The following is an 18,352-nucleotide window of genomic DNA, read 5'->3' as shown; positions in this document are numbered from 1 at the left end:
TGGGTTCAGTGTATTTTTTGTCATTTTGGACTAACTCTGAGCATATCTGGGAGTTTCCACCCAGGTTTCTAACATAACTAAAGAAGGCCTTGTGATTGTCTTTAGTGTCTTTTGCGATTTTTCTCTCAAAGTTGGCCTTGGATGACTTTATGAGTGATCATAGTTTTTTGCTAGTACTGATCAGAGATGCCTTCCCTTTTGGGGATTTTGCTCTGTCATGTAGTAGCTTCCTCTTCCTGTTGTAAAGCTTGTTAATGGCTGGGGTCCACCAGACAGGATGCCTGCCTTTGGGGGAATGGGTCTTGGTTTTATTTGGGATTGCATGATCCACGCAATCTTGAAGGTGTCCATAAAAAGCATTTATAAAGGATTCAGCGGTGTGGGCTGTGGTTTCCACTGGCCCAGGGGCCTTGAAGGATACCACTTCAGTCTTAAGAAGTGTGAAGTCAGCTTTTGAGAATTTCTTCACTGTGGTCTTATGTGCTGTGGGTGGGGGTGGGATGTGGATTTCCAGTGAGATTAATTTATGGTCTGATCTCACCAATGAGGGGTATACTTCTGGTTAGGAGCATTGTGTCTCCATGTTTGTGATGATCAGGTCTAGTATATTATCTCCTCTTGTGGGAGTGGTGACTAGTTGTTCCATCGCATTTGAGTTTATGAATTCTAGGAACCTTTGGGCTAGGGTGTTGGGGCTTGAGTAATGCTCCCAGTCTATGTTTGGGTAGTTGAAGTCTCCCAATATGATGGTATTTAGAGAGACATTCATACTCTCCAGTGTCTTCTGGAAGGCTGAGTGGGGTTCCTGAATTTGAGAGGGTGGTCTGTAGCATGCTACAAACTGTAGGGCAGTTTTGCCTATGGTTAGTTGCACATGGATAGTCTCCGATGCTTCGTGCATTGCCACTAACCTGGAGGTGTGGATATCTTTGATGAATATGGATACTCCCCCTCCTTTTGTGGTTCGGTCCAAATTTTGAGGCCGAAAAGCATGATATGAGGTATAATCTGGTAGTGCTGGGGTGCTCTCAGGAGCCAGAAACCAGGTTTCAGTCACTGCACAGACATCAATGTTCTCCATACTGAGGAGGGCTTCGAGAGCGTGCATCTTGAGGTTTAGACTTCTGGCGTTGAGCAGCATTACCCTTAGTTTTTTTCCACTTGTGTTTTCTAGGGAGGTGGGTTTGTCTTTTGAGCCTTGCCTAAAGGAGGCACTATGGGGGTGGCAAGAGCCTTGGCCAATATCCGGAAGCCCAGGGGTGACAGGTGCAAGCCGTCCCTTGCGGCAGTGTGGCTTGTCACATGTCATCCCAAGCAGACAGACATTGGATCCCCTTAGAATGACACCAGTAATTGAGCCAATTGTTAAAGCTGATCATTTTGTCTTTGTACTGTGGGATCTTTCTTGGTGAGGGTAAGATGCTGCTCAGGGTCAGGGTCATACTGGCCTGGGCTACATAATCAGAGAGCTCCTCTATGTCTCTTTTCATGTAGTCCAGGGAGGTACGTCTCAGGTCATTCACACCGACATGGACAATGACTGAGTCATATTTGTACTTGCCTTGGAGTGACCTGAGTGCTTGTGTTATGTGGTGGATTCTAGCGCCCGACAGGCAGCTTACTGTAACCTTTTCCTTGTTCAGTGTGGTGAGCGGGACGTCAGTGTGTCTGACTATGGAGTCACCTATTACAAGTGTATCAGGCATGTTGTTTGGCCTTAAGGGCTGTGACTGTTTGGCACACTGACTTTGTGAACTATGTGTTGCATGTGCTCTGTTTTGAGGTAGTGGTTGCTTGGATGTCTGCTTTGGAGGCCTCTGTTGTTTTGGTAGATTTTTAATTAGAGCCTCCAAGTATGTTTTTGTGTGCTTATGTGTTTGGTTTGTAGTTGTGATAGGTCTATGTGAGACTGGGTTTGTGGTGTGTGTGGTTACCTTCTCCTCCTGACTGGTTTTGCCAGTACTGAGTCGAGGGAGCTCAGCCTCCAGTTTGGCTAGATAGTTGCATCTCTCGCATATATTTGTATTTGTTAGGAGGAGGAGAGGGTTGTCTGTGTACATGAGGCAGTTGTAACATTGCCTCAAGATTCCCAGATTCACCAGCTGAATTGGAGAGGACGCCAGTAATTGACCCTTTAACATGCTAGAATAGTGTAAGGGATTGCTGTGTAACTGAGTCAAAAAGGACCTATAGGGAAATGGGTACTCAAGGGGATTGTAGGTGGATGTAGTGCTTTCTTTTTGTTTAAGAGTGCTTTACCTGTGTAAAAATGCTTTAGGAGCAAGTGCTGGGCTTTTCAGATAGAGAACAGACTGTTTAGATTGAAAGTAGAGCAGTTCTAATGGAAAAACTGAAGAGCAGACTTAGCGGAGCCAGAAATAGTTTAAACTTGATTAACCAGCACTGCCCGATGTTGTGCTATGTGCAACTTTGTGCAGAAATGCGCAAAAGCGCGCTAAAGCGGGCTTTATAACAGGGGGTTAGAAAGAGCTAGGAAATGGCCCAAAACGGCCAATAAACTACAAGTTGCTGGGCTGGAACCACTCCTTTAGGGACAAATAGGCTGCTCAATGCTCCCCACTCCCACTGGTGAACAAAGAAGCTTCCTCCTATCCAAATAAGGATATGGATAACACAGGAACTATCCTTAGTCAGGGATTTGAGGTTAGAAACATAAATGGATGTAGCCATGTACTGATAGCACTCAACACACACAAACTGCCAGTGAAATATCTGACACAGGAAATGTGCGGTGGATAGACAAATCATGATAGGCACACCTCTGGCCATCAAGAGGATAGGCCCACAGTTGAGAGCTCTGCAGACAGACTGCATTCCAAGGTAAACTAGTATGTATACGTAAACCCTGTAACATTAGTACTATACAAAGCATAACACAACTCTACTCACACTCTGTCTGTAGTTCTGGAACCTCCTACAAATATGTAGCTGACTTGAGTGTGCAGGTTCTCCTGTAAGAGGTATTGCTACCTGCTGTCTGTAACACTGATGCCCACACACAGGAAGGATGTCCATCACACAGGAAATGTAACGGGACCACGCCCACATGATGTAGGCTTTTAGAGTAGGTGGTTGCCATGATAGTGGTAATTAGAAGTACTACATAGCAAACTGCATGCAGTTAGCAAGTGGAAGACACTGATTATGCAGAGGCCATCACCTGATCATGTGCATCACCTACTAAAGCCATGCTGCAATCTATTCAAAACAGCTCATTCCATTTACTGGAGTGAGTGAGAGAGAGAGAGAGAGAGACAGAGACAGAGACAGAGACAGAGAGAGAAAGAGAAAGAAAGAAAAAAACTTAAAAAAAAAAAAAAAACTAAGGCAAAGGCATTTATTCAGCATTCATTCATCAGGACATCATTCCCACAACAGGTAATTATATATACATGTAATAGAATGTAGTACCTGGTCCATAATAATGGGATAGATGATGTGGAATGATTTATATGTGCCATCAGGTGTTGTTGTGTGATGTTCAACTGAACAACTGCTATGGACAATAGTGTCTGTCCCTGTGGGTAGTGGGCCATAGCCATCAACTGTGCAGGTCAGCACTGACTGACAAGATGTAAGCCTTATAGTGTCTGTTGTGTAATGGGAAGTATGTATATTACGTGGCTAGCTGTTGGTGAAAGTAATGCCATTATGATGGACACCACCGGCAGGATACTCAGGTTAATCTGTAATGTAGCATGCCAGAATGCCATAGGTGTATAATAGGGTTACCTGCAATCAGGTCCTACATATACACCCCTAATGTCATGCTGTGTCCATATGTGGCACCTGTCTGTGTTGTAGAAAGTCAGAGCAGTGCAGCTGTGCAGGGGGGTATTTTGAGATTGTGGAGCTGATGTCTGAATGTACCCCACATATAGGTATGCATATGCATACATATGTCACATATATAAATATAAAGATATATATGTATATCAGCTTGTATGTCCACAAATATACAGATACCCATGTCTAGACATATATATGTGTGCACATATATACATCACATATATCTACACATATATAGATATATACTTATATGCACATGTCTACATATATACAAACACACACACAAATATATATGTATGTAAAGACATGTCCCCTATATTACTACCACAGTGATGCATGCTATGTGCGAGGCACCAGCACACATAGCAATACACACAGATATCCACAGCTGGCAGTGTGTGCAACATGGATAGGGATGTCACATGTTAGTCCCTTGTTGGGACCACATTGTCCCCGTCTGTGAAGTATGCAATGGGTATATGGGGAAGTATGGCAGGTACATTTGTGGAGGTGGTCAAGGTTGGTAGAGATAGAGGACAGTCTACAGGGGTGGTATGTGACACATGTGGTGGGTAAACACCCTGGATGGTGTGTGTGGTCTGTGATGTGGCTTCCCCATGGGCCCCAATATGGGCACAATGGGAACAAGCTTCCCACCCACTGCTACTCACAGCAGCAGTCCACGTCCTGAAGGTGCCTGGTCTAGAGGCTGAGCAGGAGGAGCATGTTGGCCCTGTGAGTGCGCACTGGGTCTGATTTAACACACCCCACACATGTCTTTGGAGCCCATTATAGACCAGACCCTTGACCTGACCTAAAGGGACAGGAACATGTCTGTGTGTGCCCCGAGGGGGGGGGGAACAACATCCCCTGGGTTGGTTCCACCTGATGGCATTGCTGGACCAGTACATGAGTAGGCCCCAGGTTGGGACACACATGTGATGTGGCCAGGCATCATGGGCAAATGGGTTTGGAGAGGTGGTTCTGCTGGCCAATAGAATATATACATGTTATTGTGTCACTGTTATAGAATATATGGTGGTAGTAATAGTCTACACAATCCCAGTACATGTCCAACAGCATGAATACATATCCCCAATAACACAGAATGTCAGATGTGCAGCAATCCCAAAGCAGCCATACCACTGGCAGATAGGGAACCATAGTGGCCCTGATAATGGCATGCAGATGAATAGTCTGTAACAGGCCAGCAATGATAGTGTCCACACAGGGGACATGGCTACAATCACATAGCAGAAAGTGTGGTACAATACAATATCTGTCCACTGGTAGGTAAGCTGTAGCCATACCTAATGAGTTGTGTGTACAGTTTGTTGAAGCTGATATGGTGGGGGGGGTGACAGAGATGTGTATTATGAACTGTGGTAACCTTGCTGTATGAGTTGCTTAAACCTATTTCCATCTTTATGCCTTTCAGCCAAGATGTCACTTGCACGGTTGCCCACCTATTCACAAGCAGAGAATGATGTGGTGATATCACACTTAATCCAGCACTACCCAGTGCTGTTTGGCAGGGCTGTACATGAGCAGCAGGAGCAGACCACTCTGTTGAATGACCTAGTCCACAGGGTCAATGATGTCAGACTGCACAACCACAGTTAGGAACAGGTCTGGCATTATTGTACTGACCTGCTTCGCAATGCCCGTCAACATGTTGCTGCAGTCTGGGGATCACCTCTCCACAGAGGGGGGGCTATGCCATCCATCCCCCCGACACATGGGGTGGAGCTCCTGGCCAGCCTCATGGCACCTGCCCATCCAGCTAGCTGTCAATCACCGGACAGATTCTTGGAGGTGGGTGTCACCCACACACCAGCCGAGGAGTGTACAGGTAAGGACACAGGGCACATCAGTAGACCACTGTTGTGTATACATCTGCACTGGTACAGGTAGATCATGCATATCTGACATGTTATAGATATATTGCGTTGCTGCATTGTAGTGATAAACAGATGTCCAGATGTAGTATCGTGGGAATGTACCATTGATGTATTGTAATACTACACTCACCTTGTAGCACTGCCACAGGTGTGGTCACTGACATTGCATCTCTCACCCTCTTATGTAGGTCCCTCCGGGATACCACGAAGGCAGCAGGCTGTAGCTGGTGAGTATGTTTTATGTAGATGCCTGCCAACACACCGGGCATGTAATGGCGATGGTATATTCCATGCTCACATGTAACACACCTACCCTGAATGCATGCTGTACATGTGCATGTATTGCATACCTCTCAACCTGGAAACATCAAAAATCTGGACAAGGCCCATGAAAAATAGGTACAAATCTGCACGCTGATTAATGTGAAATTTGCATACATAATTAAGAAACCCCACCCATTCCGATGGAATTGTGGGATACCAACTTCCAAATGCATACTGAAGAACAGACAACCAAAATATGGCACCAGAGTTTCCCTGCAGCCATTCCAATGTCCCATTACCTGGCTATTTCACCCCACTTACCATAAACACTAATGTGTGCATACTGCTTTACTTCTACAATGATTATTTGGATTTTATTTTTACATTTTATAGCACAATGCACAGACACTAACAGATATCTGCTAAACAAGCAACACTGTCTCACAATGAAAATAGACTTGGCATTAAAACTTCTCTACCCTTGAAACTCACATTCATTGAAACAGCACCACATCCAAAGAAAGTGCATCTGGCCAGTGGTGGATAAAGATTACTTTTGGGCTGTTTTCAAATCATAGACCCCTGGTTTGCACACAAAACAAGAAACACACATGCGTTATTTGATACACCTTCTGACTTTATTAAATTATATTCCTTGTATAATACAGCACACTTGTTAGACTTAGGTTAGAGCGCATTTTAAAATTTATTGTTCGAACATTTTTCTACAGGTGCTCAATTGAGAACATTTCCATCATAAAAGTCTACTTACACACACTATGGCATAAGGCATTACAGTAATCCACATTATCAGCTGGTTCTATATATAAATAATGACAGTAGTGAAAGTCATAGGCATCTTGCACAGTTTCTCGCACTTATTTTCAATTTCAGTTTTTTTTTTTTTCGGGTGGTGGGACAAAAGGCCAAAAACCAGGGACACAGTTTAAACATTGCTTGTATAATTTTGGAAAGTTGCTAGAATAAAATGCACCACCATGCATTTCACTGACAAATATTGAACACAGGACTCTGTGCACTACAGATATCAAATCAGCAGTTTCCAGAAAGACAGGAAAACTGAAACTTAAATGGTCATCATTTAGTGAATTCAGTTCTCACTTCTCACCATAGCTCTCAACCTCTTAGCACAAAAAACTTGGGCAAAGCCAGTAATGGGGAAATACAGAATTCACTTCTCACTTCTCACCATAGCTCTCAATGTCTTAGCACAAAAAACCTGGACAAAGCCAATAATGGGGAAATACACCCCCAGAAATAGGGACAAATTTCAAATACTGATCTTATAAACTTAGAAAATTGCTAGAATAGAAGGTTTTGTGTTACCAAAAATAACATGGTCTGAAATTCAAATGCTTTTCATTATTTAGTGAATTCATTCCTTCACTGATTAGCCACAGAAATCCTGAAAACCACAGATTTAATGAGGAATAGAATAAAAATATGAGGCACAAATTCACAAGTGGTGGTGGCTAGGGACTTTAGGCTCTTTTTTACCTGTACCCAAGATACAGGGTTTGAGCCTGAGTACCTCTAGCCACCAGGTTTATTCAGATGCACACACACACACACACACACACACACACACACACACACACACACACACACACACACACACACACACACACACACACTTGTCAAACCTCAAACTAAAGAATACCTGACAAACAAAAGAATACCTGACATGGCACACTTGTCAAACCTCAAACTAAAGAATACCTGTGCAGCAAAGTTCAAAATGCAATGCGTGCTCTTCGGCTGGGGATCCAAAGAAGCAATGTAAGGAAACTTAAGTTAAAAAAAATACCTGAGCAACTTCAGTTAAAAAAAAGAGCAGCTTCAGTTAAAAAATACCTGAGCAGCTTCAGTTAAAAAAAAATACCTCAGCAGCTTACAAACTAAAGAATACCTGAGGCAACGGAAACATCTAAATACCTGAGCAGCTAACGTCTAACAAGTTCAAAATGCAATGTGTGCCCTTTGGCTGGGCTCCAAAGAAGCAATGTAAATAACAAACGTAAGAAAACTTTAGTTCAAACCTTTGGCTGGGCTCCAAAGAAGCAATGTAAATAACAAACGTAAGGAAACTTCAGTTCAAAAAACAAATAGCTATGCAATGGAAATGTCTAACTCAGTTTGTAAGTAAACCAAGAAATATCGCAGAATCACCAACCAGTAAATCCACAAAAAACGGTACCCGGACCCTTCTTCACAAGAGAAACAAGTTTAATAGTGAGACTTTAGTTTAATAGTGAGACTCAGTTTGTAAGTAGTAAATCATAAAGCAGCAATGGAAATGTCTAAGTCAGTTTGCAAGTAAATCACAAACCTCTTAAATCACAAAGTAAAGAATACCTGAGCTCAACATAAAACGCAACTTAAGGAAACTTCAAAAAATACCTGAGCAGCTTCAGTCATTTCCATGCGTGCTGCCCTTTGGCTCCAAAGACTTGAGCAGCAAGTTAGCAACGGAAACGTCTAACTTGGTTTCCAAGTAAAACACAAACCTCTTAAATCACAAAGTAAAGAATACCTGAGCAGCAACGTAAAACACAACTTAAGGAAACTTAAGAAAATACCTGAACAGCTTCAGTATTTCCATGCATGCTGCCCTTTGGCTCCAAAGACTTAAGCAAGACTTAATGTAAGCAAATTCAGTTCTACTTGAACTCCGACAGGCTGACGGAGCTGATGTCATCCTGCATGTGATGACGTCAGCTGCAAAAGCGAGAAAAGAAAAACATTAAAAAAAAAATAGGGAATGAAGGAGTGCCACTCAGGAATCGTGGCACCCCATTATCTGACCCCAAAACTCAGTACAAACCAAGCAATATGGAACAGTTGAGAGGTATGATGTATTGTTGCTGTGAAATGCACGGTCTCACGGGGTGACCATGATGGGGTATTGGAAGGGCATGTCGACAGCTACATGATAACTAACATCCTGTCATTGTGGAATGTGTCCACAGGGAATCACATACTGGTGGTAGACATGACCTACAGTAGGGACATGTTTGGAACAACACCCATATACAGTGCAACACCAGTGTATATACCTGTAGGACAATGGCAACTGCTGCAGAGATACACTATGGCATGAGGCATTACAGTAATCCACATTATCAGCTGGTTCTAGGCTGTAACATGTGGTGTTCAATGTATGGGACACTTCAAAGTGACACACATGTAGAGGGCTTACTTGTCATGCATCTGCATAAAGGCTGAACAAAGGAGGTTTCAGCATGACACACCAGTGCACTGCAGCAGGGATCCTAAGGATGCTAGGAATGGCTCTATCTGTACATAGTCAGGTTCTGGACCTGTGGCAGCAATAGTGATGGCAGTGTGTCAACACCATGGGATGTGCACATGAGTAGACCTTGCAATCATGCAGAATAGGGCGGCGTGTATGGCAGACTGAACATACACAGGCAATTGCAGATGGCCCACACTGGTATACCCTGCCACGAGTAGTGACTGCTGTAATACACACAACAAAAGGTGTGATAAACTGTCATGATAAGGGTATGCATACATATGCCCTCACAGTGTGTATGCATTGCAGTCAGCAGCCACACACTTAACACATTCTGTAGACACTGCATGTGAAAATACAGGACATATGTCACATATCGGGCTTGTGTACTGATACGATATGCGGTGATGTGGTCCCATGGCAGATCAAGGATGTGTGTGTCAAATAAATAAAGGTGTGTACACCCCCATAGCCATGGTATGCTCTGATAGTTGTCAGTGTAAGAGTACTGGAGTGGTCATACATGGTCTGTTGATGTTGACAGCTGTAAATCAGGCATCAGGCATTCACTAATGACAACTGTCCAGATATTATGTGTCAGTACAGGGGTGCACCCTGCAGGTGGTTATAGCTGTGTACCTAGCTATTGCCCAAGGGGAGATGGATTGTGTAGGGGTTGTGTGCACAGTGCTATCCTGCCACCTGCCAGGTGGCAGCAGGCATCTATCAACAGACACTACTGTCATGACCCTCGGGGTGTGAATGACATGCATCAGCCACTCCTCTAGGTGCCTCCTGCACATGGCCAATGAGGTGATCAAGTTGACATATATGCAACATGCATTACAATGCATGGTTATTGTCTGTGATGGTGACCTGTACCCAAGCATGTTTGGTTGACTGTGGCAGTGTAGTTAAGGTACCTGTGGCATGTGGTGCATACAGGGTGACATCTCCTATTTGTGCCACTTCTTACACAGCTGGGCAGATGTGTCAGTGTCAATCAAGCTTAGGTTGCCTGTACATATCGGAGTTGGATATCTGCCATCTGCACATCTGTACATGGACTGACAGTCATCAGCTTGGCAAGTAGCTATGCAGTAGCATGAGTGTGTTTACAGATAGATGTCTGACAACAATATGTTGCCATAACTACATGTCAAAAGGTCTCAGTAACATGTGCTGTACAGATGGTAGTCTACAGTTACATTCCACATGATGGATCATTACCCAGTAACCGGTATATACTGTGACACAGCTTACACACCAGAGATACAACAGGGCAGCCTCAGAGTCCATCTATGTCTGCAGGTGTGCCTGTTGTCAGTACTACATTTAGCACTCTGCTCTTGCCTGGGTAAAAACTGTCAACAGTAGTACTTCCATGATACACTACATGCCAGTGTGACAGCACATACCCTGGGCTACTACCCCTGTATGTAACATATTCACATGGATAACAGTGCTATACAGGCCTCATATACATCTGAGTCTCACACATGACACTCACACCCCTTGCTAACATAATGAAAGCACATAGGAGCATGCATTGTACATGGCATTACATACACTTATTACAGATGTCATTACCCTGCTATGTTATCAAAGTATCAGGGTATATATATATATATATATATATATATATATATATATATATATATATATATATATATGCATATATATGTATATATATATATATATATATATATATATATATATATATATATATATATATATGTTTATATAGATATATGTATATATAGCTATATATGTATGCGCATCCTATGTGTACAGCTATGGCTAGTTATGTTGGTATATATGTAGATATATACAACTACATGTGCATACATATCTATTCTGATAGACCTACTACTGTCAATATATATATATAGATATCCATTCATATATGTGCATGGTATCTCTATCTGTATATGTGTATGCATATATTATGCTATATATATATATATATATCTGAGTGTTTATATGTATATATATATATATATATGTACATATACATATGCATCTATGTATGTCGATATGTATATGTGTATATATCTGTATAGATATATGGATAATTAGATATACATATATGTTCACCGTATGTCCTGAACATGGAGTGGAGCCCTACCTCAGCCCCGATAGTCCCAACTTTGTAGTGCAAGGGGATGTCAGGTATATATTTCAGGTATATTTGTAGACTATTGCTACTGTAATAGGGATTGTCTTTACAGACATGGTGTGTGAGGGAGGTCACATCTGCTTTTAACATGTTCATTGGCTACTGACAGACATCCTAAGGATATCATAATACAGTACCACTGCTAGCACAGTAATGCTCCTGTGGACTAAAGCAAGAGATATGGCCAATATATGTGGACAGTCTGACACACTCTGGACAGTCCCGAGGTATACACAGAACCCCTTAGTGCAAGACATGTGGACCAAGGCTGGCAATGTGGATGCTAACAGCCATGTAGATGGGTATAACACGTAACTACTGGTATACATTTGCCCCATAAGTTATGCCTTCACACACCCCTGTCTGTCCTGTCACATAATAACCGCTGGTAGAGAGGTGCCGTGGCTCCATACTACCCACTAGGAATTGACATACATCTGTACAGCATCCCACTGCTTTGTCTGACATACATGACTATTATGGTGGCCCAGCAGCAGTACATCTGGCAAGTATCTGGACATGACACCTCACTGGGTAAGTACACTATGCTGGTAGGCATGTAACAAAGCACTGGGCAGGCTACAGGCAGACTGGCTCAACACTGGCCTACATTTCCTATAGGGGAATACACATGTACCTGCATATATAGCAGACTCTACAGGCATGTCACAGCACAGAGTAACAGACACCTGTGTGAAAGTGCATAACCACAACCAATGTGAACACAGCCACATATGGTAAACTAGCATAATATTACAGTATATGGACTATCTGTTCAACACCATCCTCATATGTGCCACTCATACACTACCCCTACATATACTGGGCTGCTACACAGTGTGGTCTGATGCCTGTCTGTGGTATGGGACATGTGTGCGTTTGGCTCTAGAAACATGTAAGCCGATAGGGTAACATACAGTGGAGCAGCATGTAACATCAGATAGAACAGGACCAAGAGCAATGACATGTACCAGTCTGTACACAGGCCAAGGTACATATTAACAATATACACACTGTTGACAATCACCATAAGTACACATACCTCAGTGCTGTACACACAACTACAGAATGTCCAGGTTATGTCATCAAATATAACCTCTATTATACATAAGATATGTAGCAGTCTGATATCTCACTGGCTTGTTATCAGATATGATGTCAATAAATATGGTGTACAGCACATATGCACCTCTTCCTGCATGACATATGTGCGAAGGTTGACAGAGCTGTGGCTGGAGGCACAAACACAGGGCCAATATTGAGATGTTGCTGTGATAACCTCATACATTTACTGTTGTAACAGAGTTTGTTGCAACATATATCCTATGAGGGATATGAAGCCAGTAACTCTCATGGCTATCACCATCTACAGACTGCAATCCTCACACTACATTCTGCAGTTCACAGATAGGTGCTCTGTGAGTAAAACAAGAAACAAAAGGTACCACACACTGCCCAGTCTTCAGATGACCCTACAGATCGGGGGTTTCTCATAAACATAGCTATGATATGACAGGTATTAAAACATGTAGGACAGCCATAACCACACACACCCTGTTAAACCAACATTACTCCAATCACAGTACAGCAGCACTTACAGTCTGTAGTCAAGTCAGGCACATCTCCCTCCTGTGTGTTGGCCTGTTTCCACAGTGTATGTTGTTAGAGGTAAATCCCCAATCCATCTGTGATGCAGTTTGCCAAACAACAGATCTAGTTCCTACTCACAGTGCATGAAAATACCCAACACCAACATGATGTTCCTAGATATTAGAGAGTGTTTCCATGCAGTTCACTATGGGTATGTTACCACAGCTGTTCCACATGCAATCAGTTAGAGGAGGGCTGCAATTCATGCAGAGGCCATCAACTGATCATGATCATCACTTACAATACACATGCTGCTGCCTAAGAAAAGCAGGTGTAGGTCTCCACATCCACCAGAGAGGGAATGAGAGAGGCAGACAGAGGCAAAGTAAAGTCAGGGAGGGGTGGGATAGTAAAACTTAAGCATGTTCATGTCACACACCTACCAGCACAGGGTATCAAACCCCTGACAACTATGTAGTGCTATCACATTTCTATGCAGTTATTGGATGCGTCACATAGGTTATATGTTGAGGAGCCCCCCAAAAATATATGCGATGGTGAGTGGTATCTGCAACAGGGATATGGTAGCTATATGGTAGTTGTAGTACACGTGCCTGTCAGCATGAACAGGTGCCTGTATCAACACAGCCACACTCTCACAGGGATGCACACAAATTGACACACATGGCAGGGCCAGGAATGCAACTCATCACTAGTGAGATTGCCACAACACATTACTGTGCAGGTATCACATGCACCACAGGGGTCATACAGAGGTTATATGGGCAAAGGGTATGTGGAGGTATCTGATATTGGACAGCAGGCTTCAGTATGCTAATGGGGGTTGTAGTGAGTCTGAATATGATCATACAACACACACACACACACACACACACACACACACACACACACACACACACACACACACACACACACACACACACACACACACACACACACACACAGTGCCAGTACTGACATGCATGGGTGCATTGATTTACGGGTGTGTAGTGGTCGACTGTGCCAGACAGGTATACAAGGCTAGGTGATGGGTATACCTTGGCATCAGCCCACATGACAGTGGTCTGCATTGTGGCTCAGATGTGTAGTTTCTGTATTTGCCCAGACAGGTGGGTATTGCATTCACCATCCAGTCACCTGGGTAACTATTGCGTGTGGCCAATGCTGTGCATTGCTTGCCATATATGTGTTCTTTAGTCCATGACATGCATGTAGAGTGACATGTGCAACTGTACCTGGGGTGACTGGCCCATGTTGTGTACACAGATTATCATCAGATGTGCCAGTCCTGGCCTCATATGGCGGGAACTGGTAATGGACAGCAGGTTTACCCTGCACCTATATTGATAGCATGATACCAGCACCTTGCTGTCTGTGGCATCTGTCCATACAGGGCATGTTTTCAAGCATGGTATGTCATTTGTCTGTCACATTTTATGGCGCCACAGGTGTTGCAGGTGTCCAGTGAGGAACTTAGAGAAGGTGCACTCTTGGCATGTACGTGCCTATTGGAGAGATGTACTGGGTGTCATGCCCTCTGTAGCCCACTGCAATCACACCATAGTTACTATAAGTGGGCAATATTCAGGGTATTACCAACATAGTGGCTGTTGCCTAGGCAAGTGTGTGTGTGTGTGTGTGTGTGTGTGTGTGTATGAGACATGGGTTGAGAGTGTTCACTGAGTAATACTACTGTTGCTAACTTTGTTTGCCTGGCCTTGATGTCACATGTATGGGTATGGATTTGCACCCCAGCCTCTTGGCTATTTCACATCTGTTATCCCTGTACAGTGGACATTGTGATACATATTAGTGCCACCATATAAGAAATTTGCAAAACCCGCACCCCATTGAGCCCAGTTGTTACACACTCACAACCACCTCCACACAGGATATGGATTACAAACACTGACACACTCTCACACCTGTCATGTCTGGGATTAGAACTCCTACCTAACAAGTTTATTACAGTACAGCACTACTCAGTTATAGGATGCACCATGGGGATTACTGGAGTACTCCTTCCCCAAAGGTGTATTTAAAAATGAATGACATCAGCAGGATTGCCAAAGTAGGGCATTTGAATTGTAATGACTGTGGCTAGGCTAAAATGCATTGCTCCCTACACAGTCATTGAAACACACACAAAACATCCACAACTGACCTGTGTGGGAATAGAACCCCTACCAGAGTTGTATACCACACTACAGCATGAAGCTATTATAGGACACACCATGGGAATTACTGGAGTACTCTTTCCCCAAAGCTGTATTCCACAATGAATGACATCAGCAGGATTGCCAAAGTAGGGCATTTGAATTGTAGTGAGTGTGGCAAGGCCAAAATGCAATGCTCCCAACACAGACATTGAAACACACACTTGCCATGTCTGGGATTAGAACTCCTACCTAGCTAGCTTATTACACTACAGCAGTACACAGGTATAGGACACACCACAGAGATTACTGGGCTGCAGCTTTCCAAAAGGTATATTTCACAGTGTATGACATCAGCAACCTTGACAAAGTAGGGTATTTGAATTGTAGTGAGTGTGACTAGCCTAAAAAGCATTGCTCTTTACACAGACAGTGACACACACACAGACACACACACACACACACACACACACACACACACACACACACACACACACACACACACACACACACACACACACACACACACACACACACACACACACACACACACACAAACAGTCGCCATGTCTTGGATTAGAACTCCTACCTAACTAGTTTATTACACTACAACAGTATGCAGGTATAGGACAAGCCACAGAAATTACTGGGCTACAGCTTTCCAAAAGGTGTATTTCACAGTGTATGATATCATTAGCCTTGACAAAGTAGGGCATTTGAATTGTAGTGTGTGTGACTAGCCTAAAAAGCATTGCACTCTACACAGACAGTGACACACATACACACACACACAGACACACACACACACACACACACACACACACACACACACACACACACACACACACACACACACACACACACACAGAAACACAGTTGCCATGTCTGGGATTAGAACTCCTATCGAACTAGTTTATTACACTACAACAGTACACAGGTATAGGACGCACCACAGAGATTACTGGGCTACAGCTTTCCAAAAGGTGTATTTCACAGTGTATGACATCAGCAGCCTTGACAAAGTAGGGATTTGAATTGTAGCGAGTGTGACTAGCCTAAAAAGCATTGCTCTCTACACAGACAGTGACACATACATACACACACACACGCGCATGAGTGCACACACACACACACACACACACACACACACACACACACACACACACACACACACACACACACACACACACACACACACACACACACACACAGTTGCCATGTCTGGGATTACAACTCCTACCTAAACATTTTATCTCACTACAGCAGTACGCAGTTATAGGAAGTGCCATGGAGATTACCGGCCTACACCTTTCACAAGGGTGTATTTCAAAGTGGGTGACCTCAGCAGGCTTGTCATAGTACAGCTATGTGGAGGGCAGTGTGTGTGCATGGACCATAACCCATTCATCTTGATGTTGACACACCACATGCAGGCACATGCAGGGTTATATTCCACAGGTACATATATACAGCTGCTAGATGACTACTTCCTTGTATAGTCATGTTGCACGGCTAGCACTTGCATGACATATTCTGTCATGCTGACAGATACCAGTGGCTAAGTTCTACAGAGAGTGACATCCAAACCTCATGTGGTTGTAGCTATTTCACTGTATGCTGGGTGGAACAGGCCTCATAATGGATGTCCCCTTGTGACAGTCACATTCTTCCACACATCTGTGCATGTCTACTTTTGGCTTATTATAGTGTGTTGTCCTTGGATATATGCCTGTATTCCTATCCAGTGTGTGTGCAAAGCATGAGTGCTGCATACTGAGGAGTGTCTGCACTAATATCTGCAAATGCCAGATATGTCTGTTCCACTGTTGTTGGCAGACATGGCTTTCATTTGTTTAAGTGTGTGAGCATGCCCAGTATGATCTTTCGGTATGTTGTTGGCTGACATTGCCATCATTTCTCTAAGTGTGTGAGCATACCCAGTATGCCCTTCTATATTGAATGTGTGGATCAATTCCAGGTAGTTTGTACTGCAGTGCAGACCTTTGTGTTGTACACCTACAGGTAGCATACTGTTTCTACAGGGTATCTGTCAATCATTTGGCAATATGGGGATAAACTGTGCGGGGGCTAGTGTGTACTGTAGGTGATTGTGTCTGGGCTGCTTCAGCTGCATGGTACTGCTGTTAGCAGAGATATTCAGACATGTGTACTGTTATACACAGTGATGTTTTCGATCCTCATGTACTGTCAGGTGGACATTCTTGCTCACAGTGATGACTTGGGGGACAAGGGTGACTGCAGCTGTGTACGGTATTATGGGCAGACACCTACGTATTCATGGTAAGTTATGCCATTCTGGAGGGGAAGCTGCAGACACTTGGTGCTGGGTTTGTGTATTCAGTTCAGCACCTTGGTACAGTGCTGGCAGAGGATCCCATACTTGTCCGCCCATCAACATGACAGTATGGCCTTATCTTGCTGTGGCAATGCCTCACAGCTGTACAGATTTGCACATGTTAGCCAGAGGCAGGGGCCATGGCTCAAAAAATTTACCCTATTGTGGTGTATGGGCAGGTTTGTAGCCACCCATTTATGTGTTTGCAGCCAGGGATAGTGTGCACACAGCTTGGTGTCAGACCCTGCACATTCCATGTTGCCCATGCTCCCACACCCCCTCTGTTATTCTAACCTCATTCATACATTATGCATACATTCTCTGATATTTTCCCTAAGGATATCACCACATCACAGGTGTGTGTTAGAGCTGGTCCACAGTTCATGCAGTGGGACTTGGTGGACATGTTACTGTGGTTTGTCCACAAGGCCTTGCATATGGCTTGCATGGAGTGTGTTATGTTGTTATCTGGGTGTCCATGGCATAAGATGCATTGGAAGTACATGTGAGACATGGACCTTTGTCAGGTGCCTGTGGGGCATTAGGTGTTGATGCAGGCCAGATGTGGCAGGCCATTGCATTCTGTCAGTCCTACAGTCCCAGACCACCATACAGTATGTTCCCTTGGGCTGACAGGGTAGATGTGATAGTTGTTCATGCCAATACCTTCTATCAGTCTTGATCAGGTGGTGTAGATGCTGGCAGGGTGCTACCTACAGCTAGAGACACACCTGCATGGGACACCTGCACTGCATACTGCAGTCTTCCACTATTGCCATATACAGGTGGGGTCGTACT

The sequence above is a fragment of the Protopterus annectens genome, chromosome 7.part0 (assembly GCF_019279795.1).
Source record: "Protopterus annectens isolate FY-2018-M chromosome 7.part0, PAN1.0, whole genome shotgun sequence".
In the NCBI taxonomy this organism is placed as follows: domain Eukaryota; kingdom Metazoa; phylum Chordata; order Ceratodontiformes; family Protopteridae; genus Protopterus; species Protopterus annectens.
The sequence above is the reverse complement of the archived record's forward strand: the minus strand, read 5'-3'. Positions refer to the sequence as shown.